The 27,754-nt window shown below is 38.3% G+C and overlaps 1 protein-coding gene across 2 annotated transcripts in view; it reads left to right on the top strand.

The window, feature by feature from the left end:
• LOC105257891 (teneurin-a) overlaps positions 1-27,754 on the top strand; it is a 434,044-nt gene that overhangs the window by 105,305 nt on the left and 300,985 nt on the right. For both annotated transcript variants that reach the window (XM_025411980.1, XM_025411981.1), the window contains exon 2: positions 849-884. The gene's annotated coding sequence lies outside the window, so the exon portion shown is untranslated. The remainder of the gene's footprint in view (positions 1-848; positions 885-27,754) is intronic.

Raw genomic sequence — 27,754 nt, 5'->3', positions numbered from 1 at the left:
AAAAATTATATTATCGCATTTTCTTTTATTTAAAATACCGTGCAATTTATCGATTATTTGTCGATTATTATCGATTATTTATTAATTATTTCAGTTCGTTGAACGAAAAAGATCAGACGCTCACACGATTCATAAGCGTTCCTTTATGAAATCATGTGTTTTATTTAATTCCGTATAATTGCATGCATCCCTCCTACGAGTTTACAACGCCGAGAGTGTCGCTTTAACACGCTTACCATGATAAACGTGTCATTTAGCGTGTTTTAACTTTCGCGGTACTTTTAATGACGTTGCTCGAATTAATTATTCCCCTTGCGATCGGGTACTCGTTGCTGCAAGTAATGACCAACGCGTCAGTTTTCCGAGAATACGCAGCGAGAACGTAAGCCACGTCACGTAGTTTTGAAGTGCAAACCTCTGTCACGGACGATGAGCACGCGTCCACTAACCTAGTTACAAGTTAAGACCTGAACCTAGATTAGCTGTTCCAAAATATACTCTTATCCATCTCTGCTCCAAGCTACTTTAAATTGCTCGATTTAAACTGTAGTTATATTAATGCATGCAGAAAATATACGATAAATTTTATTTTCTCTAATAATAACTATATCGATACTAGACGTGACGAAGCGTTAAGAATAATATATGTGTATAATTTGCAATTATAATATCATGTACATTTTATCTTGTTTTACATGTCATATATTATCAAAACAGGAAGTCAGATCGGTAAATGAATTTAATTATATTATTATTTCCAAGCCAGTAGCATAATTATATTTATTATTTTTGTTATTAGTTCATGTATTAATAATAAATAATTGTAAAAATATCTGTATCTGTTCCAGGACGATTTCTGATCTATCCAACGGAAACCACATCAGGTAAGATATTTTAGCCTTGATATAATTTTTAATTATTGCTTTTACACACACACACACACACACACACACACAAATTAAAATTTATCTAGAGATTTATTCTTGTCAATTACCCATCAAATGCACGATTATAATTATACATCATATAACTTCAATATTTATGTATTGCGTGTTAAAATATAAAATTTAATGTAAATATATTTCTCGTCTATGTTTTGCGAACAACGCTTTTATCTGACAACCATTCGAGCAAAATTCGCAATCCAGAACGGATGCGACTCGAAAAGATTCACGATATGTCGGAGACATTCTCACGTTACGGAAAAATCTCGCGCGAGACACCGCAACAGAGAGACAAAGTGGATTACGCGTCATTTATATTTACGCTATTAAAACGAGAGTTTATTTCACAAACGGTTTAATGTCGTAAGTTTACAGAGACCTTCGGCTGTTAGGTGTCAACGTTATAGGTGGCTCTTTTTCGCCAGAGTTTTCTCTCTGCCCGTCTTAGTTTTCCCGTCTCCTTGAAAGAGGCTCACAACCTTGCACAATGTCCGTGTATTTCTCTCCTTCTGGCTCTTCCTACCTCTATCCTTCCTACCTATCTACCGCGCAATGCCCGAAGGTATGTTGCAGCTTACAGTCTCACTGTTTATCTTCAGCCGTGAGCTTTTGTGTTTGCACAAGCTCCCTGGCACTACCAACCGCCGCGTATCCACATCGACCTCGTCCTTCGCGGCCTGCAAGGCGAACTCCTCTATTTATTTAGTTTTTTCTCGAAGAGTTTGCGGATCCTGTAGAGGAGAGATGCTTAATTGCCGTAAGTGTCCGCGTCGTTGCACAGGCCTTGGAAACGTTTCTTGACGAAGTCCCACCGCGAATTTCTGCTAGCGGAGATTGAAATTCTTCGTCGACGTTTATAACGAGAGTACATACATATAAATTTATTTCAACACTTTAGTCATGCGGCCCCGTTTTATTTAATATTGCCTTAGAAAGCGTATTATATTATTCGTTTGAATAAATTCGATGCTTTGATACTTTGATATATTTCTATCGCACTGCGCGCATGAATTTTCCCGCGAGCTGAAATTTTTTTAATATCTTTTTATACATATCCGCGGACTCTTTTTTTGTATATCCATATTAATTGAAAGTGACGTCGGAATATTCACGATCGTGTATATCGTTCGGTACACGGCAATGGCAGTTAAAAATACGTCTCTAAATATATATATATATGCACGTGTGTGTGTATATACATATACGTATGTGTGCGTGGGTGTGGATGGATATTAGAAAAGTTTTGGCGAAATTCCGCGCGCATCGACGAGTGATAGCAACATTGCTGGCGTTGTGGTTTCGCGTTAAAAGAAACGTCTAAATTACTCGCGATAGTATCGAATTCAAAACCGGGCGACGCGCACGGGTTAAAAAGTCCGGTGCGAGATACCGCGAGCGATGTTCCGCGGTGGTAGTTTTTGCAATTAGCGATATCGGTTACGTCATCCGACACGTTCGGCCGGCCGAACGACGCGATGCACCGGCTGGCGTGCGCACTTTGCAGCGTCGTCGATGCGCCTGGCGTATCGCCAAATTTCCAGCGCGAGCCCACCGTCCCCCTCCTCTTCCCTTTCCCTTCCCTTTTCCCCGCACCCTTTCTCACCCCTTGCCACCGTCGACTCCCGCATTGTATATATCGACGCTCGGAGCCAACGCGCGTTATCAAACGATTTATATCGGTGTTTTGTAAAATTTGTGGAGGCGAGGCTTGCGAGTGGCACGGCGGGTGCGCGTCCCCGCATGGGAAATGCATTAAACGTTAACGGCGAAAATGGATAACGAGGGAGAGCTAGTGGTGCGCGTGGCGCCGGCAAAGGGCGCCTCGTGCATCGCCATGAACCGAAAGATACCGTCGCGGCGTGTTATCGAGTTTAATCTGGGCTCGTTAATAACCTTTCGCTTTTGTGTGCGTGTACATTGCAGAGAGAGAGAGAGAGAGAGAGAGAGAGAGAGAGAGAGAGAGAGAGAGAGAGAGAGAGAGAGAGAGAGAGAGAGAGAGAGAGATTCAGGGTGTACAGGGTGCGCTTGAGCGGCGCTCGTTCGCGGCCGGTCGACGTTCAGGATTTATGCCTGTCCTCGATAGCGCGCCGTAACGCGAAAGTCCGGAAGCCACGCCTCGCGTTTACCGCTAAAACGCGCCCCGATCCTGATGCCGCGCTTTTGACTATCAGTCTTCCTTGTGGGTGGACGCGCATTGCGAGCAAACGCGAACAAACATTGCGTTTACATCGACGCGACGCGAAAGATTCGCCCGGAATAACGTTGGAAAATATTTGTCCCGTTACCGTAAGTCTCGCGGAAAGGTTGGTGGCTCCTAGGTATATTCGGAAAATCCTGATCCCGAATTTTCTCCGCCGTCCAACGATAATAAGAAATTCAACGGAAAACGGGACATCCGTTCTCGCGTTAAGAGAAGCCTTTCCAGGCCGCTGGTGATATGAGTCGGTGGCGGCTTAGCTCCGAAATGATTGCGTAAAGGGCGCAGCTGTGTGGTGCGCAAGGCACATTCGAGGATTCTTCGGGGAAGCGGGGTGAGCACCGTCGCCGGGATAACGTCGGAGAACAAAGAGCGGAGTAAGCTAAAATAATTGCCAATTACAAAACCTCGAGCTGGATATTAACATTATCTTGAGGGTGGCACACCGCAACGCGGACCGCCGACGTTACCTGCAGCTGCAAAACGATGAGTTTCTTTGTGAGAATGTTTTTCCGCGTTTCTCCGTCTTTCCCGGGAAATCTCGAGGTTGAGCAGTTGCCGCACGCGTTTTCTTCTGATAACCGACCGTGCCGCCTTCGAGATAGAGAAAATCGTCCGCGCGCTTTCGAGAGACGGAGCACGGACATCCGCTATGAACAATTATTGCCGCGGCACGGAGAGCTCTCGACTTTTGAATATCGTTATAACGTGATTTTATCTGCGAGTCGTGCGGAGAAATTCGCTAATGCGAGAAATGGGAAACGAGTCTGGAAAGAGCGCGCCCGCAATCGCGCGGATATGAAGAAGCGAGTATTGCGCGTTTAATACGTATACACACACACACACACACACACATTACATATAAAAGGTATATGATTATGAGATGCAGGAGAAATTCGCGATAATATAAGCACGAGCGCAAAAAGATGTACGAAGAAATAATATCTACTTCGCTAGTCACATAACTAATTCGATAGAGTAGCGATGTAATTGTCAATATCAATTTACGAGATTTGTAAAGTTTTGCGATTGAAATTGTGATTTTATTATTTCTTGCAAAAAAAACTGCAATTTTAAAGCAATGTCGTCTGCGCGCTTTATCGTGTAGCAATTTATTAGCAGATTTCCAGTCGGGATTTATACCCTTCTTCTTTTTAGAAATTTTTGCTTATTTCTTTTGCTTCCAAGTGCATAATATTCCGTATCAAACCGTCGACCCCTCTTCCAGAAAAATTTTCGTCTAGATTGTATTAATATTAAATTTTTGTTTCAATTTAACTTTAATACATGTATAGCTATTTGTGTCTTACGATGATAGCAAAAAAGACAATATGAAAGGATCGTAGTCATCGCGTTCAGACAATTATCGGATAGAATTCTATATGATTGTACTGGTACAATCATATAGAATAGTTTCGTTCATAAATAAATATGAACGATGGTCTTTCGACATAGTCACAATAACGAGATTCCTCGACCGCGGTTCTACGTTGCCGGTCATTATTTTCTATTAATCTGCTATACCAGGAAAAACCCGACCCCGGATTGAAGAGTCACTTTCCTTTCTCACTCGGATTTCCGAGACAATTGTGCCTCGATTTCATTGGAGATAAAAGCGAAGAACTAAGCAGAAAAAAAACGATGTACATTCACCCCTTGGTCCAGACGCAGCCTAAGATTGTTCGGAAAATGCGTTTGTATTAATTAAAACGTAATTAATCAGAATTAAATTGACTCGGCCGGGTAGAAACGACCGGGCGTGAAACGAATGAAATTGATTGGTAGAAATAAGAGAAGAAAACAGTATGGTGATGGTAACTTCTCTCAATGGATCGTTTGCTAATTTCGCGTATTTTCACAAATGCACATTTTTTTATGAATTAAGAATAATGTAAGAAAATATTTCAGGAATATCCGCTAAATCGAAGAAAAAAGTTTAGTATTATTATGTTAATGTTTACTAGCTTATGAGAGATTAATTTTTAATTAACTACATTTGTATAGATCCAATATTTAATTAGGTCAAAAGGTAAAAATGTGAAAAATATTTTTCAAAAGTTATATATTTTTCAAAAGTTCTCGAAATAAACGTATATAAACGTATATAAACGAATAAAATTGATTGCTGGAAATAAGAAAAGAAAACACAGTATGGTGATGATAACTTCTCTCAGTGGATCGTTTGCTAATTTCGCATATTTTCACAATTCCACATTTTTTTATGAATTAAGAATAATGTAAAAAAATATTTCAGATAAATTTAAGAAAGAAATCTAGAATATATTAGTGTCTCCTGGCTTATGTGAGATTAATTTTTAATTAGTTACATTTGCATAGATCCAATTATTTAATTAGGTCAAAAAGTAAAAATATCAAAAATATTCGTTACATATTTTCTCGAAATAGACGTGACATATTTTCTATGAGGTTATATTGACACACATTCCCTATGCCAACAGTATATTTCAAAAAGCGTTGGTAAAAAGAAGCAAAAGAAAATTTTGATTTGCTCACTTTCATGTCGGTTTGTAGAATTGTGTCAGCGTGATTTCCCGACTATTGAAAAACCGCAAACGTGCGTTTTACGAATAAAATTCAAGGTATACGACACAATGACACGGTGTAAGAGTACAATCGCTAAAGAATTTATAAAATTCTCTCTTTCTTGTTCTCTCCAATCTCTCTCTTTAAACGTTCGATCCACGGACATTTTAAGAGTCAACTGACTTGAGCGTGGTTCTTACGACAGTCTACGTTGCTAGGAAGTTCGGAGTTAACTACAACGAAACTATTCAACATTTTTTTCCTGTTAATTAAATACCGTCCTTGTAATGGAGTTAAACGAGTCGCGGCGCTTTAAAATGTAAAATGGGAATTGGGTCACAAACGTACCGTTAAACTCGTTTTTTTTCATTACTTCCCATAAATGCGCTTAGTCGTGTTCACTATTTTCATTTATCTTCCAATGTTCGTGAAAAAACATTGTTGTGGCCAAAACTTGACATTGCTTTTCGATTCCTCCTTTTTTATTTTTAAATAAACCTCTGTTGACAATTTAGCGACGAATTAATTTAAACGCGCATTTCTTCTTCAACGGTTGTTTTTAAACGTAAATAAATTTTATTGAAAAATGTAAAATTGATTGAAAATAGTACACCTAACGTATACCTACAACTCGCAAATAATAAAATGCAACACTATGTAATAATTATAAAAAGAGGAGCATTATACGATATAACGACATCTCTCTTTTTCTCTCTCTGTCATATATTATCCTTTAAATATTATTCCGCCGTTAGTATCACCGACACATTTGTTGCTACTTCGCGGCACATTTGGCGTACGATTTCGACGGCGTACGAGTTCGAAGAAAGCACTCGCGGCGAAGGCAATTCAGAAAATACGCGATTGATGTGGCGGAAACGCGATCGCCGACGTAGGTATCAAGGAAAGCAATCGCGGCGCCTGCACGTGCCCAAAACTCGCTACTTTTTCGCGCGACTTACCGAGGCGGAGCAATAAAGGCAAACGACGCGCCGCGTCGTGTCGTGTCCCGTGCCGTACAATTTATTATCTCGCGCGGTAAGCCCGCCGACTCTCGAATGAATTGCTCGGTCGCAACTTTTTCGTAAGGTCCTCGGAGAACAAAGCCCGACTATAGATACCGTGTGATCGGAAGGACAATAGAATTAATGGCCGGCGAGGAGCGCTCGAGAGAGAATTTTTCCGCCCGCCGTCGTGCCACAGGGTCGTCCACCCCCCCCCCGTCTAGGGTCGCTCCCTCCCCCACCCACCCCGTTGTCGTCCCTCGCGGCGTGAAATAACGGTTTGCCGCCATGCCGACGTTGGATATCGAGGCGATGGCGGTCGATTTGGGAAAGAGACCTGAGCGGGAATTCCGACGTTGGACGTGTCCAAACGTTATCGAAGGGTGGTCATCGCCAAACGCCACCGGAATATAGAGACCGGGGACCGGATACTCCGTTTCGCGTGCACATTTCCTCGCGCTCTCTCGTCAACGGATCCTACTGTAAGAGGCGAATAAAAATACCTTCCGTTCCGATCTCTTTCCGAGAGGAGATATGTAGTATATGTTTTCGCAGCCACCACGTAATGTAATATTAAACGAATCCCATTGCTTCGACTATCGGCTCTCGTTCCACGGACATTGTTCTAGGTCGATTTGCGCGGTTGGGGTTGTGGAAGAGAGAATAGACCTCTTGGAATCGCGTTATAAGACGAAACGCGATGAACCGTTATCTCGAATTTATCGAGGAATCGACGGATGGGAGGAGAGCGTGTCCGTTTTAAAGGGGATCGAGGTTGGTTGCCGCGCTGCTGCTGTCGGTGAAAAGGCCGCGAATAAATCGTGCCCGCGGAAGCGGATAACGCGTGAATCTAGAACGCCGAGGAGAGAAATCTGGTAAAAAGCAATGTCGTGTGTTGTCTAGGTTATAGCTCGCTCGAAAATACAGCTTCGTCGAGATCAATAAAACCTCAATCCCGATCTGGCCCGCGGCTAACGGCTAACGCTTTTCTCGAGAAAGCTCTCGCTCTTTTTATATCCTTCTGGATCGTGCGCTCCCGAGAGTGTATATTAAATGGAACTAGCGTCGATTAAAATCGACGTTTTGTGTTTCCTTCAATTGCGCACGTTATTCATTTCGACGTAAGCTATTGTTATTCATCCAAAAAATCGATTTAATATTTAAAATTTACGAGCATACGTCTCTTTCTCTCGTATAAATACGCACGTATCGATTGTTTCATTAAATCATAAAATTATCATTAAATCGCAATTCGATAAAAAATACTTTTGCTCCCCATCGACTCGTGATCATTTTCCGCAAGATTAAATTTATTAATTGCACCAATATATTAACGGCCAATTGTATTTTAGCAACGAAAGTCGCGCAGCGCGATGACCAAGAATCAATAGAATCTATGAACGTGCCAGGAATCTTGTGACCTACGTGCCTCCGTTCGACGAAACAACCACAATCGGATTCTGTGGCAGCGATTACGCTATAGTAGCCACAAAAGCGCTCGAACCGAATGCACGTTCGCGGCGTTACGTCGACATTGGCGCACGGCCACTCTCGAAACGACGACACTCGTAGTCGACCGAGCGAATCGCATTAATGATGGTTACCAGAACAGGCAACGAATGAGAGGATGCTTTATCGTGCTGCAGGCGCGGCCGTATGCGAACGGACAAGAAGCCGTGGGCGGATAATTATACGGAAGTTTCCAATTACGGATAACGCCGTAGCGAATAACCGTAGGTGTTAGCAGTCAGCCGTTATCTAATCCCGAATCGAGCGGAGTCCTAGGACCTCGAACAGACGTCGTGTGCATTAAGAGGATAAGCCGCTCCGTGATTGTAGATTAAACGCGTAGCGCTGCGTGACATTAAGCACCGCTATTGCGCTACGCATCGAAGCGCGATACCTCGCGATTTCGTGAGATGCAGAGAGGATTTATCGTCTAAACCCTTCGCGGATTAATATCGTCACGAAAATAGTTCCTATACTGAGAAAAAATATGTATAATAATATTCTTGAAAACAAAATGTTTCTTCTATATAGATTATCTCGCGGAGAGATTCTTTTTTTTTCTCCCTCTCTTCTTTATAATATTCTTTAGAAAATGTTAAATGAGATATACTTATAAACTTAGCGGCGGGCGAGTTATTAAATAAATATAAAAATATCCAAATATTACAATTATTATCTTTTGTTGGCGGAATTATAGCAAATTGATATATTTTTAAATGAATTTATTTTGAATGGATTGTAATGGATTGTATTGTTCATAATGTGATAATTCTACGCACTGTGAAAGTGGCGTCTTTAAATAATTAAGGACTAAATTTGATCTCATTAAATTGGCATTTTGCCTTTGACTTTCCTTTAAATGTGCAAGATTTCTTCAAACGTAACTGCCGCATAAGCGATTATATCCGTGATTATGTGCATATATATTTAGTGAACCAAAATGGTCTTTCGGAGGGTCCGAGCTAAAAAGAATGTTACTCTTAATGAGCTGGCCCATCGCCAGTTCCTTGTCCGATAGACTAACTCATTCTGCAACTCGAGTCAATTTGCTCAGCCTTTTGGGCATAAGTACTCGCCGTCTGGCGATACCGACGAAAAAAAATGTAGCATATATCGCTAGAAAAATACATTACCTTTTTCTTATGATTTAACATTAATATAAACTCCATTTCCAGTATAAATATATCTACTTTTTCTTAAATTATTTAAAAAATATCGAATAAAGAATTGTACGCGCGCGACTTTTCTCACTATTAAATAATAATACAGTTTCTCAAATTTGAATCGATTTACATAAATTTCATACATGCTATAATTAAGTATGCAGATGTACATGCGACAAGATTTCCGTGGGCTCTCCCATAAGAGCGTGGAGCTTTAGAAACTATCGCAAACTATGATCCAAGTTTATACGATATAGGATATATACACAGCCGGGGCAGAGAAATCCGAAGAACGAGAAGCGGAATTACGAGTATTACGTTGATATCGTCTCGCGACCTTATCGATCGTTCGAAATCCCTTTCTGTAGAATGCAATTTGGAGTATTCGTTGGTTCTTTCCCGTTTCGTTACTCCCCGATGATGGATTAGCCCATTACGAACAAATTCTTCTTTCTTTCCCTTTTTTTTCCTTTTTTTTTCTTTCTTTTTAACAGGTCCCCCTAAGCTGACCCAGTATCACATGGCATAATAATAGCCACGCTGGCATACAGCAGACCGGCTTGGCCCTCTTGTTCCTTGAAACAATGGAACGTTACTTTGTTTTCTGACGTACCGTCGTTTCGAACCGGCGAGCATACGCGGAATCTAATCCATATCCTGGCGAGGATGAAATTTACTACTTTAATAACATCGCGTTTACCACTATCCAAGTACACGTACACACACAACACATATACACGGATACATGTGCCCACCGGCGTACTAATGTTCGCCAACTTCTATCCAGCCTCTGTCCGACAGACGGCAACGATTTCGAGTATTTGGGTCAAGTTGTACCCGTTGTTTGCTAGTGACCATGTATATACGCGCGGCGTATCGTGTTGGCTGTAAAACGTAAATCCGGTAACAACCGTGGCAACTTGTTCCCTGTCGGAACGGAAAGTAGCATTGCTAATTTAACGGCGCAACACGATGTTCTCTTCGCGGTGTTCGTTACCTGCCCGAGCAATAATATTTCTGCGGTGTGAAACGTCGAGACGCACGTCTACTGACGAATCGCACGAAATATCCGAGTATATGTGCTCCAAATCGCGAACCGCAAGCTCGGAGTAACGATATAAATTGCTCGTTAAGTAAAAAATCCTTTATTTAATGTAATACTTCATATATATTTTCATACTAAAATAAATTTAATCATAGATCGTTTACATTATTTTAATAATTTAAATCATATAATGTACGCAAAATAATTATTTTATTTATTATTATTTCAGAAAATATATCCTAAATTAAATATATTTTAAATTTGCAAATATAAATATATGGTTTAAAAAAATTGAAAATTTATTATTACTGAAATAAATTTAACGTTTAACAAACCGAAGAATAATATGCTGCACGCAAAATATAATTTAATTATTTTATTTGTTATTATTTCGGAAAATAGATCCTAAATTAAATACATTTTATAAATATAAATACATTGTTTTAAAAAATTGAAATAATTTATTATTATTGTTATAAATTTAACATTTAACTGGAAAATAATATATTTATAAACGCGAAAGAAGATTCGAAGAAAATCCGAAAAAACAAAATGTATGATTCAACGAGATAGGCTATTTTCGCTCGTATACACACATGTCCTATAAGGGTGCAGATTGGGGCGAAGAAGAGCCGCTCCTTTATTTTCCTTACCTGCGTGGGACGGTCACGTTGCCGCGACGCACGAAGGGACAGGGAAGGAAGAACGAGAGGCGGAGAGAAGGAGGGTGAGACACGACGTTAGGGTGGATCCTGGATACATAACGTAACGGATGGACAGGCAAGCTAAGGCTAGATGGGTAAGGCTATACTCCAAAGCTAAACTACTTTGCCTCGAGCAAGACGGTGGGGGTTACGAAGCTTGAGTGCTAGCCGCTTGTTCTGTAATCCAATAGAGACCCTAAGTCCTTTCTCACTCCACTGCCGATATAGGTACACACGTCTGTAGATAGGTAGATGCACACTATGTACATCGAATACGTATGTAAATTTCAATATGGCGCGTCGAGTCTGCGCGTTTTTCTACAGTCTACCGTCTAGGCTGACCGAAAACAATCCATGAAACCGGATAGAAACCGAACAATATTGGGAGCATCGCAATAGAAACGAATTCGCCAGCGTAGACCCTTTAGGCTTTTCGAGATATTCGAGATACACGGAATATGCGAAACTTAAAAGATACTCTAGATGACCGAGCCTGAATGTTCTATGGAACGATAGAACGTGCAATGATTTTCAAATATCCCGCAGCATCCAAGATGATTGGATAAGGCGTTTGAACTGATACATTATTTATATTTATGCGAACATAACTTCCTTCTTTATTCGATATTACGAAAACTGTGAATATGCTACGTAAACGCGTCGTGCATTTCGATGGAAATCCAAATCGCTATTTATATCACGCCCCATGGATGATAGGATTTTGATACATGGTTGGTATGACTATTATTAATGGAATGAAAGCTGGCGAATTATCAATTCTCCAATTAAAATAATCGCCGATTACGATTTTCGATTAAATGTGATTAGTTATATATGCATTATATAATACAATAGTTTTATAGCATATATGAGATTACATATTTAACGATATTACAAAATTCATTCCTAAAATAGATCTAATTTTTGTTCAGTTATTTTTATGTATATACGATTACATTTTAAATGGTAACATTCTCTTAATCTTCTTTATTATTCCACGCATAATATCTTGAGCTAATACATATATAATGCGTTTTCCTAAATACTTTCCGGTACATGCATTTTAATTATTTACTTTTAATATATGTAAACATTAAAAAAAAATTATTTTAATTTATAAAGTATTATTTCAGCGACATCAAGTATTCAATATATAAAGAAATTTCACAATTTTAAAAAATTATTATAATTATCACAATAAATGATAAAACAAGCAATATATCTGACATATATAAGGAACTTTGAATACTTATAATCACCGACGAATCAAAGAATTGTTGGTAAATTCTCGATATAGAAAAGTGTCTCGTCAGCAGTTACATAGAACTCGCGGTATTAGAAGCCCATATCACGTAGTGGCTCATCAGTGGTAAAATTGGCCACTCTTCTCAGGCATCAAGTTTTCTTGACCTGAAAACTTGAAAACCATGTTGCTTACATAGGAATGTGATCGTATGTGGCAATAGTACCATTTCACATTAGATATATTTCGAGCAGTAGTATCCTATCTTAAATTTTATAAAAATTTAAAAAGATAAAATTTAAGGATAAAAATTTAAAGATAATTAAAATTATTATCTTACTATTGTCTTACTATTGTGCGTTAAATGGTTTAATAAAATAATAAATTTAATAAAATAATAAAATAACTAATTAATTTAATAAAATTTATAATTTAATAAAATAATAAATTAACTAAATTAAAATTAAAATAATTAGAATTGACTATCAGATTGATCTTGAATAATATAATTATAGCGAAATATTATTAATAGATATATCATATAAAATGAAAGATATTGAGCTTTCGATATAAGAATGCATATCTAAATAAATACATCGATATCTATGATGTACAGATGCTGGGAGGGTAAAGCAGTACTAGAGCTAGGAATACCGTGCGAATTACACTAGCACCGCAATGTACCGACATCGGTATTGCACCCCTATAATAAGGGGTAGCTTTACTCGAGGTAGTCGGTAAGGAAGTCTCGCGGCAAAGGGTAGTTCGTTGCCGATGGAGCATTCCACAACCCCTTGCAAACTGTGCACTGGGGTGAAACTCGAGCGATGGGGTTACCAGTCAGATAATTTTTTGCCGTAACGAAACAACAACGGTAACATCCGTTACAGTTTATCGATATAATCGTTCGCCGATAAGGCACCGAAATATTTCGCCATATTAGAGGCTTCTAAATATAATAGCTTACGCATAAAATTGCTATTAATCACAATAAAATCATTATTAAAATTACTTATTAGAAAATTTTTATATTCAACACTGCATATATGCTTATCTAATATATTATAAATTGTACCAATTTGACCAATTATTTAAATTCACACTTGAGATTATATTGAATAAAAGACTATATCAAATAAATGTTTTAATGTGTGCGTTGATGAAGCAATTCTCGGATATCGAACACTTGGAGTGCGATCAGTCGAACATGGGGTGAATCTACTGTACGATTTCGCGTGGTATATTTTACTACTGCTGTTCGTAAAAGCTCGGACGCGAACATCGTCGTTCCGGGATATCGATTGCACGGCTGTAGATATTCTTGCACGTGTCTTAGCTCGTGCCAGCGTTTCCACTCGTAAATGCGAGGTTCCGTCACTCCCCGCCGACAGTCGCCGACAAAGTCGGGTCAGACGTCAAAAATGAGTGACGGTCGTGCCAAGCCATTTTCTCTTATGTATAATGGCCCGACACTCTGCAATAAGAAGATATGACAGAAGGCCAGAAATGGCCGATATTTCTGACAAGTGCGCGCGCAAGCGAGGATAGATCCACGGCATTATAGACGTTCCCATTCTACCTTATTCCTTGGATTATCATTATCGCTCTGTCTTCACCTACACTCTGAATTATATACGTAAACGATGCAAGCGCTGCGAGATACTTGTCAGCATGTTTCATAGCTTTCGTCATGTCACATCGCCTACCGACGTTATTCCCTTGATGCATTCTCGTTCATTTTTAATGGCATCGCTATGTCGCCGGTCCGTTTTCATTTTAGTTTTAAATAAACAAGCATGAGAAAATAAGCAATATGTTGAAGTTCGCTCAATAATTGTTAATCCCACAACGTGAAATGAACTTGTGCAATATGTGTGGCTATTCTATATGCCTTATAATATACGATTAACTAATAATATATATCTTATAAATATCGCATTGAAACAACTTTTTTATTTTAAATATAACAAAATGTGTATTTAATAGAAGATTTATACAAATATCGCGAATATATGAATTGTAAGTAATGCATTTCCATTACATTTTCTACTTGTAGATAATATTCGATATACTATAAATAAGACGCGAAAATGGCATAAAGAGTAACAGAGTATATCCATGAATAGAAACATAAAATAAATCAAGCGAATAAGGCGATAACGATATTACTCTGAGATATTGTATTGTGCAATAATATTGCCTATATAACGCAATAGAAATAGTTATTATATAGTATCATGTATTCAACAAAACTATATTTTAATTGTTGCACATTATGAAAATATAATATGTTACTAGAGTAAAAACAAATAACTTAAATGACTTGTACATGTATATATTTTATTTATAGTCACCGATGCAGAGAAATAAGATAATTTTCTTCTGTATTAATAGAGCTAAAATATACCATCTATTTCTGTTAATGAATTTGATTCGACAATTAAAGTTGTTTATATTATTGCAAAAAAACATTCAATTTAGCAAACTAATTGTAAGTCGAAAAAAAAGAAATACAGAAAAAAAAATATGCAAAGATATAAAATTTTAATATCACCGTACGTGAATATGTGAATGACTCTATTTATTAATTATTGCAATCCTTCCTTTTATTGCTTCCTTATGTTAATTATATTTAAAAGACAGAATCATGTCAACGCGTAAAAGATGCAAATTCATGCGTGCCATTTTTGCACATTTAAAAAAACGATAAAGGGAGAGAGTGACGATACTTATGTCTCGCCTGACGTAGTGAAAAAGGGGCAGGAATGTGCGCAGGTCAAACTTCTCTCATTTCTTTTTTCGCTGACATTGGAGAGTGATTAAAAACTTGATCCTATCGCGTCGTTCCATCTTTATCCGTCCACCCATCCATCGCACTCTCGTTCTTCGAGTTCGTTTTGCTCGACCTCCAACCTTTCGATATAGGATAGCGGACAATATGGCGGAATAATTGTTGTTCAGAGAGAACTCGGGGACGATGAGCAAGGGAAGTTGGAGGAGGGTTGTGCACGGGCGAGGGAAGAAGAAAGAAAGAGAGAGACTCGACGGTGTCGGATTACTACTGGCATTGTGAAGTCCAGGCATGGGGGAGAAAAAGAGAGAACAGCAACCGGAGTGAAGGAGTGTATAAGAACAGTGGTACGAGAGTGGAAACGGCGGATAAGGTGGAGAAAAGATAGACAAGACAGCGGGGACGAGCCAGAAGCAGAAGAGGGAGAAATGTAGAAGAAGAAGTTATTAGAAATACCGTAAGAGAGTACAATACCACATCCATCCCGGAGTAAAAGAGTAAGGATACGAAGGTAGGTTCACCCCCAGTTCTCCTTCTCCCGCCTCTTCCTTCGGCTTCCTTCTGTATCCCAGAAGTCGTCGGAGGAGTCGGCTTTCGCGGAACGTCGACGGAATCGAGATGGCGCGAGGAAACGTCGCCGACGAGAGAAAAAAGGAAAAAACGAGAAAAAGAAAGAGAAAGAGAGAGAGAGAGAGAAAGAGAGTCGCCTGTATCTTGACGCTTTCTTTATTTGCCGCGATTTATTTTATGATACACGCGCGCACTAACAGCGACACATAACAGGGCCACACACAAGCGAACGGAGTCCTCGGTACCTTGTGCCCGGCCGAGTGGAAAAATGTGATATTCTCTGACAAATGGACGATGGCGGCTCATGGCAGAGATGTACGTTTAAATACGATTGTTTATTTCGTGCTCGATTGCCCGCTAATACCAATTTGTGATGTTTCGCTGGTTTATCGCTCTTAGCCGCTAAAGCCCAACGAAGCTAAGAAGCACCATACATTCCAATTTTACGACGAGATATAATCGCCTCGTGTAATTCAACACATTCATGTAATAATAACATGTGAAATACATACAATGTGTTGATAAAAGAGCGTTACAGCAGCGTCTAAAGTTACTGAATAATATTTAGGCCACGTGAAAAATAATTTTTCATGCTCATTTAGAGCTAACAGCATAATATAGTCGCAAGGTAATAAACATGCAGTTTGTATGACCAACTTAATAGTTCTCTCTTGCCGTAACTGTCGTGTGTATGTTACATGAGCAGTGTTTTGTACATCCCTACTATTAGATATTGTTCAGCCTGTCTATTATCGTGTGGTCAATATTCTCCTACTGCATGCATCCATATTTAGACAGGCTCATATTGTAGTAGTCCTTTGTCATGTTACTAATATAATCTCACTGGTCTTATCAATAATTTCATGTAACATGAATATAGTCTTATACATGTCATTACATGATCCTTTATGTTTATCTATTATCAGAATAGCTTTTCATTACAAAGTTTCCGGGATAAATTTTTATTTCGAAAAATACATCCTTCCTTTTTAGAGCTACGTGCAAGATGATTATGGGAGTTTTAAATGATTGTACATAATACATGTGTAATACTGATAATACTTATTATAAGTTCTGAAGAAAAAATTCAAAGAAAATTATGTTATATTTTCAAAACAGAACTTAATTTGTGAATAATATTAAAATGATACTTTTTAAAATCAAATATTACTGTTGTTTTAAATGACGAGCAAATACTTATAGCACGCAGGCATGGATCTCATAAGTACGAAATGAGAGACTTTTCTTGAGGCGTTGGTCAGTTGTCGAAGGGGTGTCGGGGCGAAGGAAAGGGATGAGATATCGATGGCTGGATAGTATAGGCGGTAGTAGTATGGGCGTAATTGTTATCCGATCGAGACTAAGGGAAAGAGCCGCCAAAGAATGGATGTGACGTCATCGGAAACAGTTTCACCTATAATTGGATTTATGATCGGTGTATCCTCTCTCTGCGTTTATGGGCTTGAAAATACATTATTTAAGCATTTCGACTGAATTTGCGATGTACAACAGCACAAATATGCGTACAATTTGTTACATGAATAGCTGAGAAGCCAATGGCTCGTTTTTCACCAAAATATTATTAAACATATAACAATTTCAACTAAATACTTGGTCCACACAAACAAAAATATTATGAAATAAAAAATATATATATCTGAAATTTGAGAAAAATCATTAAAGATTGCAAACAATAACACTTGCCTGATCTCAAATATACCGATAAATGTGATTCGCGCTAACGGCACAATCATGGCACGACGAGGAAAGTTTTAATTACTGGTATCAATTCGCATAACTCGCAGCCGAGAATTCAAGCCTTCTCCAGATACGCTGAATGAAGTTCAGATGCGATGCATATCGTTGTATGTCGACGGAGTCATTCTTCGCAAGTTTTAATTGCTGTTGTCTATTAATACAACGATTATGATAACGATATATCTGCGTTCATTAACATCGGCTCTCTATCCGAATATTTCAGATTTTCACAGAAAAAAAAATGGATTCTTTGGAGTTTATGAAGTTCTTGTACGTGACGAAATAAATAAAATAAATTATTCTCGAATTATATTATAAGATTGATAAGATAAATTGAATCTATTTATACATCTTCTCAATAATATGCGCTTTATTATTCTCAATCGTTGACTTAACCATCGGTATGCGCGGTATATGTATAGTGGAAGCATATCATCGTGAAGCTGATTTCATAGTGATATGCTTCTCGTGCCTGCACCAGCTGAATTGCACTGATTGTATTCTCATGCAAAGTACACATGTCGTTCATATTGATTATTGTTCTGTTCACTATTACTGATTATATTGCAACGTAACTGTTTTGTGCTTCTTATACATTTATATATATTTCGTAAATATATTTTTTTTTATATTTGCATACATTAAATAATTATATAATCTTTTCAAATGCTAAAATAATTATCTTTCGATGATAATACACAAACATTCGCATTTAAAAATGTGAATAATAATATTCCTTAACATTATTACATAATATGACTGATTTTCAGATTAATCCATTACAATTTGTTGTAATATGCTTACCGAGATGCAAAGAACCATTTTTCACCTTACAATAGAAACAAATCAGATTTCGTAACGTTGGGACTATCTATCTGCGCTCGAGAGGATTTCCTCTAATCTTTTTCAATAGTTAATAGGATCAGAACGTTAATCAATCAAGCGTGAGGCAATTAACGTAACCTTTTGACAGGCGTTCTGTCCAAGATGCGAGCATCTGACGTGGATTTCTTTAATCAGTCACCCTCAATGCGAGAAGTAAAGAGACGATGGGACACGAAAAGTGGAAGAGAAAGACGAACGGAAAATAAGTTGTAGCACAAAATGAATCGCGCAAGTGAAACTGACAGGTAATTTTGTAATAATTAAAGAATAATGATTGTACATTTACTTTACCTGTAAAATCAAACTGAGAGAAACTTAGCATAGAAATCTATACTTCCATTATAAGTTACGAGAATATCTTCAAATTTTGTTGCAAATGCATTTTACAATTAATTAAGAAAAATGTAATTAATCATAAAATATTGATCATACATACATGTGCTCGTGGCTTTCGAAGGACAAAGAAATTTCCTCAAGAATTACGATATTATCTTGTAAAATATAGAAGAGAAAAATCGTTCCTTCTCTTTTTCAGATTATTTAATGAAGTCATTGCTCATTTCCTTCTCGCCCTTCAATTTCGATTCATCCGTGATTTTAAGAACGTACCTAACAATTTGACTTTCTTACTTCGCGTTCGTCGGACTACCCTTGAAGAAAATTGCTGCCCATTTTTCTCCGTCATCCGGCCTCATCCCAATGAGCTGCTATGAGTTAAAATCGGAAACTCGGTGGTACGAAGACGCGTATCTTACTTTTAGCAAAATAATTCTGTCTCAATAAGCTTGCAATATAATAAGCTACTTATTTTTGATTTCGAAAATTATTTCAAATGCATTAATGCAAGATAATATATGAATTTAGTTGCAATAGCTGACATGATAGTGTGAATGTCATCATCAAGCCGTATTGTATCCATAAATTAAATCGAATATGATTATGCCAAATGCAGTATAATGTACGATTTGTACTGCAAAACATACACAATTCATATGTTATCTGCATAAATAACACAAAACATAACTAAACATATGTACATAAACAAAATTAATCTTTAACGCATCATTAATATGAATAAATAAAATTGTTATTATATCATAAAACGTAATAAATGAAAATTCGCGAATGTTTTTTTTTTTTACATTTAGAGCTAATTTAAAATCTCCAGAATGCTCGTGCGCGCGCGCGTTAATGCAGTGAAAAGAAGTAGGAAGTTAAAGAAAAGCCCAACCATGGAAGTTGTTAAATATCAAATAGGATTCGCCCCATTACACCGGAATAGCCTCGTAGCTCGGTTAGTCCTACTTAGCTTGATGCTTTCTTACTTGCGCTCTTCATACTAACAAGGCTATATGCTTTTATCGTTTCAATTCAGATCAGTCTGTCTAATAAACCATCATAATTTTGCTGTTTTAAAAAAGTAAATTATTTTATTACAACAAATAAAGACACGATTGGTTGATCAAATTTGACGATACAGATATCGCAAAATATATCTTTAAAATATGATACAAAGCAAATTTGGAATATGAAATAAATAAGCACGTGGAAGTATAATTAAATTTCATGACTTATAATATAATTAGATTTCACGCCTTAAAAAATGCTTACAAATGGAAAATAGTAGATATAAGTCAAAGAGAATATTTTTTTACACGTTTCTATTACTGGCAATATATATAAGTGTGAAAAATATTACCATATTAAATTGATACGTTATAATAGAGATAAAAAATAAAATGACTATCTAACGAAAGTTTTGCGTCTCTGATTTTTACCTCAGACCATGGCAAGAGCAATTACTTTAGGAATGATCGTCACAGGATAGGGCAGAGTGAACTTGCTTAAGGGAAGCGCGCAGGAGGTGGCACGGGATGCAAGAAGTGGATTGTGCAGCGACAACGTTAATAAATCTCTGGTAATTAGAAAGAATGTCCCGGGGAGACAAAATTGCTAGTGGGCCCGACTCGGTCGGCCTGTTCATTTTTTACGCTACATGAGCGTTAAGATCTTTTAATGCTAGGTTATAAATGATTTGCGAAACCGGAGCGCTATGCTCCTCCTGATGTACCATATATATTCAGACAATCCGACAACCACTTGCTCGTTAATCACACCGGATTTGTTACAATCAAATTTAAAAGTAGGCTGAGTCTCAAACGATATCAATTTATGCGAAACGGATTAATTAGCAGATATTTTACGAAAAATTTACAATGCTTTTACGAACGATATTAACAATTTCACTGCCATTAACGTGCTACAATTTCTGCAATGCTCAATAATGAAATATTACATTAATGCATTCGTATAAAAGTTATATGCTTCAACGGACCTTTAAAATTGAGAATCAAATTGCAAATATATCGTTAAATTCATGAATCTTTTTTCTGATTTCCTGCTTGTGACTGGAAAAAAAATCTTTATCAATGCCTGCGCAGGCCGTAAATCAGAAGGTAATAATTCTCCGGGACGGAAATATAGTTAAACGTCTCAATTGCAGCGCGCGCCGCGCCGGCAAGTCCGGTTGGCAATACTAATTAAGTGCTAGTGTATTCTCCTGACGGGAAACCCCTAGAATCCGGAAACGAGGGTAGATGTAATTAGGATGAGTTGTGACGCCTGTAGCAAGGAACCCCCTGGCTTCGTTGCTTTCGCGCTTCTCTCCGCGACGGTACTGAACAAACACACACACGTATACACTTGCGTCTCTATGTATAAAATGCACACAATGCGAATGCAAGCCGGTTGTTATCACCAATTTAGAGCTATCCTATCGTTCCTATGCGCAAAGCATAGCGGAATATTAATCTACGAATAGTACACGCTGTTTCTTAATTGCGATCGCAGATGCGAGAATTATTGCATACAATCGATGCATCATCCTCTCGACTTGGCCGCATCATTCTCATAAGAGACATCGCGCAACACTCATCCACGATTGTGAGAATCGCTGTTGCAGCGGCTAGTTGGACTCCTATTAATGTTGTACAGTCGGCGCGTCGAATTAGCATAAAGTTCTACGTTGGAGTGCCAACGCGCCCGGAAACCAAACTTTCATCAAACTCCGTGTGCATACGCGCGAACTACGCGATTACAGTGTTTTGCCTGCCACGTTTCGTCCGGGTGTTGACTTTGTTTCAAAAACCAATTTTTCGAAATATACATAAATTTTATTAGAACACGAATATGTTATTCAATGATCTCAGAGCACAATTTAGAACTGATATAATACGTAATGTCATCGCGTAAGAGAATTTATAATGCTACATATATAATAATTTGTATAAATTTCATAAGAATTAATGTTGTAAAACTAAATGTTGTTTAACGTTTATAATTTTTTTATTGTAACATTTCACTTGCGCCACGTAATCATCATCGATATTGAGATTAGTAGAGCAAAACAGAATAAATATGGTGTCTCGTATAGATAGCAAATAATTTAATACAGTTTTCATATAATAATAATATCATACAAATTTTAACAGCACGATATTATATACAAGTACAAGTGATTTAATAAATAAATAAATAAATAAATATATATATATATATATATATATATATATATATAGATTTATAATATTTCTTATATAAGAGTGTATTTTTCCTTCTAAATAATATTATTTTCTATTCAAAATATGTTTTAAATATTTAAGAGTAAAATATTTAAGCATAGAAAATTAAGATATTTCATGTAATTTTCAGCACTTACGTATTAATATTATAAAAGTGCCCTCGTTACGAGCCAAAGAAACTTTATGCACCTACTTTCTCTAATTGCTGGACGCCACAATCGCTACTAAATTTCCTTGACAGAATCAGCCGCACCCCGTCCAGTACTCATCAGGATAAAAGTCGGAAGACAGAAATAGTTAACACAGAGAGTAAAATTCTATCTCTTTTTCAGTTGGAAAAGCGATAGTAAAAGATTCTTTTTTTTATATACATATATATAAAATGCTATTCCATTTCCACACATTAACACTTATGTTCGCTTTTTATCACAGGTTTAACATAATTTATGTGATTTTTTATAAGTTCTAGATATTCTACCATTTCTCTCCAAATTATCACATAATTTTCCTATTGTTTCTGAATCTTCAATGCGTAATATTTTCCATTTGAGAAATACTTTTCAACAAGGATAGAATAGTTAGCCGCGATAGTAACGCTTAAAAAAAATGCCAAAAAATGCCAAACTTTGAAAAAACCTATCCGGCTAGGAAATACGGTTGCAAGAGACCATTTTACGGTATGTAACGATCGCGTGTGCGCAGTACTTCGTGACTCTTGAATAATAACGAGTATGATAAGACGGCCTAGCATTAACAAATAAAACACTTTCTAGACGGAAATAAGCGGTGTTCCGGGATCTAGATAATACCTAATAGAAAAAGTTTGGCGACCGGTTAAGTTTTCGTACTTTATGTAGATCTTTTCGTAAAATTAATTTAATACGCATTGGAGCGGAAGAGGAGAGGAGGAAATCCTGTTGGTCGGGTTCGAAGACAATACAAATACAATGCGCGAATCATCATTACTACATTATGTTACAAACTCCACGCAAAAAGCAAAATAAAAAGAATCCCTTTTTAATTATGCCGTCTCGAATCGTTCCTCGCATTGTCACTGCGCCGAGTAAGTATTTACCGCACTCGCAATTATACTACGGCTGCAACATGGCGGAATTTTTTATTTTTATTTCTTCACGGAGGATCCGTTATTCCATTGAAAGGTCGTCGATATCCGTGATGCTTGCCTTTAAAAAAAGTGATAGGCGAAATGAAATACGTCATCGTCGATGGCGATATTTCATAGTTCCGGGTGATCGATTCCAATGCGAAATTCCAACGAGAGACCCTTCATCCCCGCCCCTTCGCGACGTCGTACAAGCTGCAAATTAAAGGCGTCTTCCATGCCAGGTGCCACTTTCTGTAAAATATTCGCAACCCTCGCGCTTTCGACATTCCTGAAACTCGCTCTACGCAAACAACGAGTCGGACTCATAATTGACGCAGCGCGCGTGACTTGATTACCGTCAAGAAAATCCTCGCGAGTGAATTTCTTAAAACGATCAAGCTGTCGTAGTTCGTCGGTTCTTAAGCCAGTGCGAGAGGAAGAAGAACGATTTGAGAACGGCGGCTACGTTCACATAATTAGCGAGATGGGGTACTTACCCGAATATCCGCAGTAGGCCGCACAGCAGGCGAGAGAGAATTTTAGGAGACGGTACAGGATGAAGGCTCTTCGGTTGGTTGACGCACGGATCTGTAATTTCGATAATTATGGGTTAATGCGTTTAGCCACGTTAGCGCTACACGTACCAGGAACATGATTCCAGACGTACGTGAGATACCTGCAAATTAATTAAACAATTGCCATACAACGGGCCAAGTAACACATAATTGTTCAATTATTTGAAATATACAAGTTCCACGCAAATCAAGATTACAAATCTGATTCATTCTCTAAAACTACGATATAAAAAGTGATATAACTTCAATAAAGTATTGGTGTATGATTCTTTTTTTTATTTAAAATCATACAACATATTATCATTAGATTTTACACGAAGCGTTCGAATAAAATCGTTCGTTACTACTAACAGGTCTGGCACTGCTGTGACTGTTACTACTAGTCGTTCATGTCGACTGTTATTAGCAGTCGCTGCATACGATCGATATGCGGAAGCGCACGTCGATCTAATTTGCGAAAATCCACGACGGGTAAAATCCGCGGTGTATATGAAAATGTTTACGCGGCAGAGGTATGCGTCAACGCACGCTTAAGTTTTGACGGCGTCGCTCCTTAAAAGCTTTCCCCCGCGAGCAAGAAGCTTTCCTTTATGATGAAACAATATCGTACGTCGCCTTTTTCAACCGCCCGCATTTCTTCCGTTCCACCGGCGACCTCGTCTCGCTCACGGTTTTCGTCGCCTCCGCCCTATCTGCATTCCTAGTCCCAACGAGCCGCAAAGGAATTCCAATTTTAAACAAAAGTTTCCTGACGGCGGTAACCTCTCTCTGGCCTTCTCTCTCCGTTCCGCTCCTTGGCGTCTCTACCTTCTCTCTGCTGTCGACATCGCGGATTCTAGGCGCGCGTTCATGCATGGCCCAACCATGAGCTAGGCACATTGCTTCTTTGTCTACTCTAACATGTTTCGTTTATGTCTTCTCTACCCATTACAGAAATTCTGCTGCTTCCTCGCCAGGCGGTTTTTTCCTCATTTTATGATCGTAAAATTGCTTCATTTTATTCCCAGTACTCGATATCGAGTATATAATTTTTCGCAATTTATATTAAATTATATAAAATTTTATTCGAATAAATAAATATAATAAATGAATATAAATGATATGCAAGGTATATTTAAGGATAATTTGCAGAAGAAATTTAAAAAAACAGATTACATTCATTCTCTGTATCTATCTTTTCAAATAAAGAATAACATTCTCCATTTAATAAGAGAAAAAGAGAGCAAAAAAATGGAAGACACTGGGAAAGGGAAATCGCAACGTGTACGGCGTATCGAGTCGTGAGTCTCTATCGCTTTTTCTCGGATCGCCTATTTTAATGCCCCTCTCCGCGTCTGCGGATCGTCCGGGTAGAAAAAACGTGAGCGGCCGACGAGGAAAATGGTAGCAAGGGCGACGATAAACAAACGCTAATCCATAAATCCTCTTGCAAACGGTAGAAAGCACGCGCAATATACGTATCACCGACTCGAGACGTACATCAGTGCTGCGTCTGCTGCAATATCGATAAAACATTGATCCGCCATTCGTGCCCGAAGTCTCTTGTATAGGATTCGCAATGCCGTTAGGTATCCCCCGCGCCGCCGTTCACAGATACACACCGAGCGAGCGTGCATACGGAACGTACCACCGTTTCGACGGGATTATATCCGACTCTCTGCGTGCGTGCACCCGTCCGGGTATACACGTACGCGTCTACCGGTATCGTGATCTACACGCGAATCACGAAAGCTCCACGCATAATTCGACGCTAATGGAATTTGGGTCGGACCGATCTCTCAGCGACTGATCGCATGGCGTACCTCATGCGATTATTCGAAAAAAAGGTGATTCGCGCGTGCAAAGATTATACACGAAATAGATCCGAACACTGCAATCTCCGCTGTAAAGTAATATAGATTTAATAAAACGTAAATTAAATTATAGGAAAGTTTTTTGCTACTCCGATTGTAAATTATTAAAAATACACAAATAAAAGCTTTTGCTAACGTTATATCGAACGAAGAGGAAAATATTATTTCTCTTATTCGCGTAAAATTCATCTCGTTCCAGTAGACGGCACTTGCATATCCTTCTACGATCCTGAAAGTTGCACGATTCGTTTATATCCGTCGCGTTTGACGATAGATTAATAGTCCGAGTAATAATATTCAGAGTTGCATGGTTTCGCTGTCGCGATTGTTCTAAGCAGATTCCCAGCAGATCAAAGCGCGGAAAATCAGAAATCATCCGCGTTATCCATGGGGCGTTTAATATTATGCATCGTCGTGAATTTTGATGGTCTATTCTACCGACTAATACCCGCTTCTTGCTGGATCAAAGTGCGGTAGTTGTGTCGGACGACGAATTGGCAAGCTCATCTCTGAAGATGGTACTGTAATTATAAGGTCGGCGGCGCGGTGGAGCGCGAGAGAAGAGGGCAAGGACCGATGATGGTGGACTTAGAGTGAGAGAAATGGAAAGACAGAGCTGGGGGAGAGGAAGCGACGAGACGAACGGCGGCTCAAACACCGCGGCACAAAATTCACAATCTAATCCAACTAAGCAAATTACTCTCAACTTTCTGGACGGCAGCTACGCATGCTGTCCCTTCACCTCGCATTCCCGGCAACTTAGATCAAAGGGAGCCGACCTTCTGCGCGAGAATATCGCGCTCGACGTTTCATCTCACGACACCCGTACTTTCGGCATCTCTCTTTTCCTCCATTTTGGTCGTTTCACAGACGCTGTCGTGTACAAAGTTCAGCTTGATTCGTCGATTGAACGCGCTCGACCGTCCTGCAATCGCGATTAAAGCAAGCTCCTAACGAACGCATCAAAATACATAGCTTGTCATGTCGGTGATACGACGACACGAGTTTAATGCAATTAATCTCGATGAAATATTTCATCATTCTAAGACTATTACTGATTTATATCACGATTTCTGGCTCTTTTGCTCGTTTTAAATATCTCGTTTAATATATCGTCATATTTTTTTATGTAATTTAACACGTATCGTTTAACTTTGAGTAAATTCTTTAGAGAAAATCAGTACATTTCATCCATAATTATAAATATATGATTACAAAGCCGATGTATGCATCCAAATTACTTCAACCATGTAAATTGCAGAGTGGAAAATCATATCGGAATAATTCGATCAAACAAGTAACGATATCTGCACGATTCGGCTACAAATCCAAATAGATTTTCGATCGCGTGTATCATTTAGCGTTGATGAGCTCGTAATTGTGCTCGCTTCTGGCTAAAAGGCACTTGCAAGATAGAGAGGCGGCAGCAATCGATGTCGGATCACCGACAGACGGGGAGATACGAGGAAAGGTAACACTTCCGGAACGCAATATCATTCGGAGCGAGGCGGACCGTAATTCCCACTTGCTTGGTCTTCGAAGGCGAAGCAGCACAAGCTGCATCTGTTGATTATCCGACTGGTAAACACGGCGCATTGTTATCGATTGGGCCAACAATCTGCCGCCCCCATATTGACGCAATACAGCCTCGCAGTTGCATAATGAATGGTTGGCTAATGACCCTACGGAGCTTGCGGAAACCGCTGCGAGAGGATGACGGTGGGGCTTCGAAGTCGAGCCACTTCCGGCATCAAACATGCACCAGTACAAACGAGTTAGCCGAGACATCCGTTTGGAAATCTGATATATATCTCTCATTTATATCATGTATCGGATTATTAAAAAAACCCTATTCAAATATTACAAGATTATATTTTTTCTATATTTTTGCAGCAAGTAATTTTATACGTTATATATTTATATTTTTAATTTAACAGAGTAATTATATCGACAATATTGTTCAATATTTTAAATTAAGATAATTTAGTATAATATTTTCGCGCGATTTAGCGCGTAAAAAATTTATGCGCATATGTTTTTATCATCTTTTATTTCGCTTTCTTAAAATTATACGTTGCCTATGTAAAGATAAATACGTGCACGCGCGCGTGCGAAAAGTTTTACATATTAAAATTATCTTTATGTAGATTACCGCATAGCGTGTAGAAGCAACAGACATCTAAAATAAAATGCGGGTTGCTTTGCATACATATCTAGTCAAGCATTCCTACCGTGCTTTCTAAGAAAAGTAGCTGCATTAATCCTCGAGACTCGTATAAACTG

This window comes from Camponotus floridanus, unplaced genomic scaffold (genome assembly GCF_003227725.1).
Source record: "Camponotus floridanus strain SB8 unplaced genomic scaffold, Cflo_v7.5 scaffold46, whole genome shotgun sequence".
Taxonomy (NCBI): Eukaryota; Metazoa; Arthropoda; class Insecta; order Hymenoptera; family Formicidae; genus Camponotus; species Camponotus floridanus.
The sequence above is the reverse complement of the archived record's forward strand: the minus strand, read 5'-3'. Positions and strand labels throughout refer to the sequence as shown.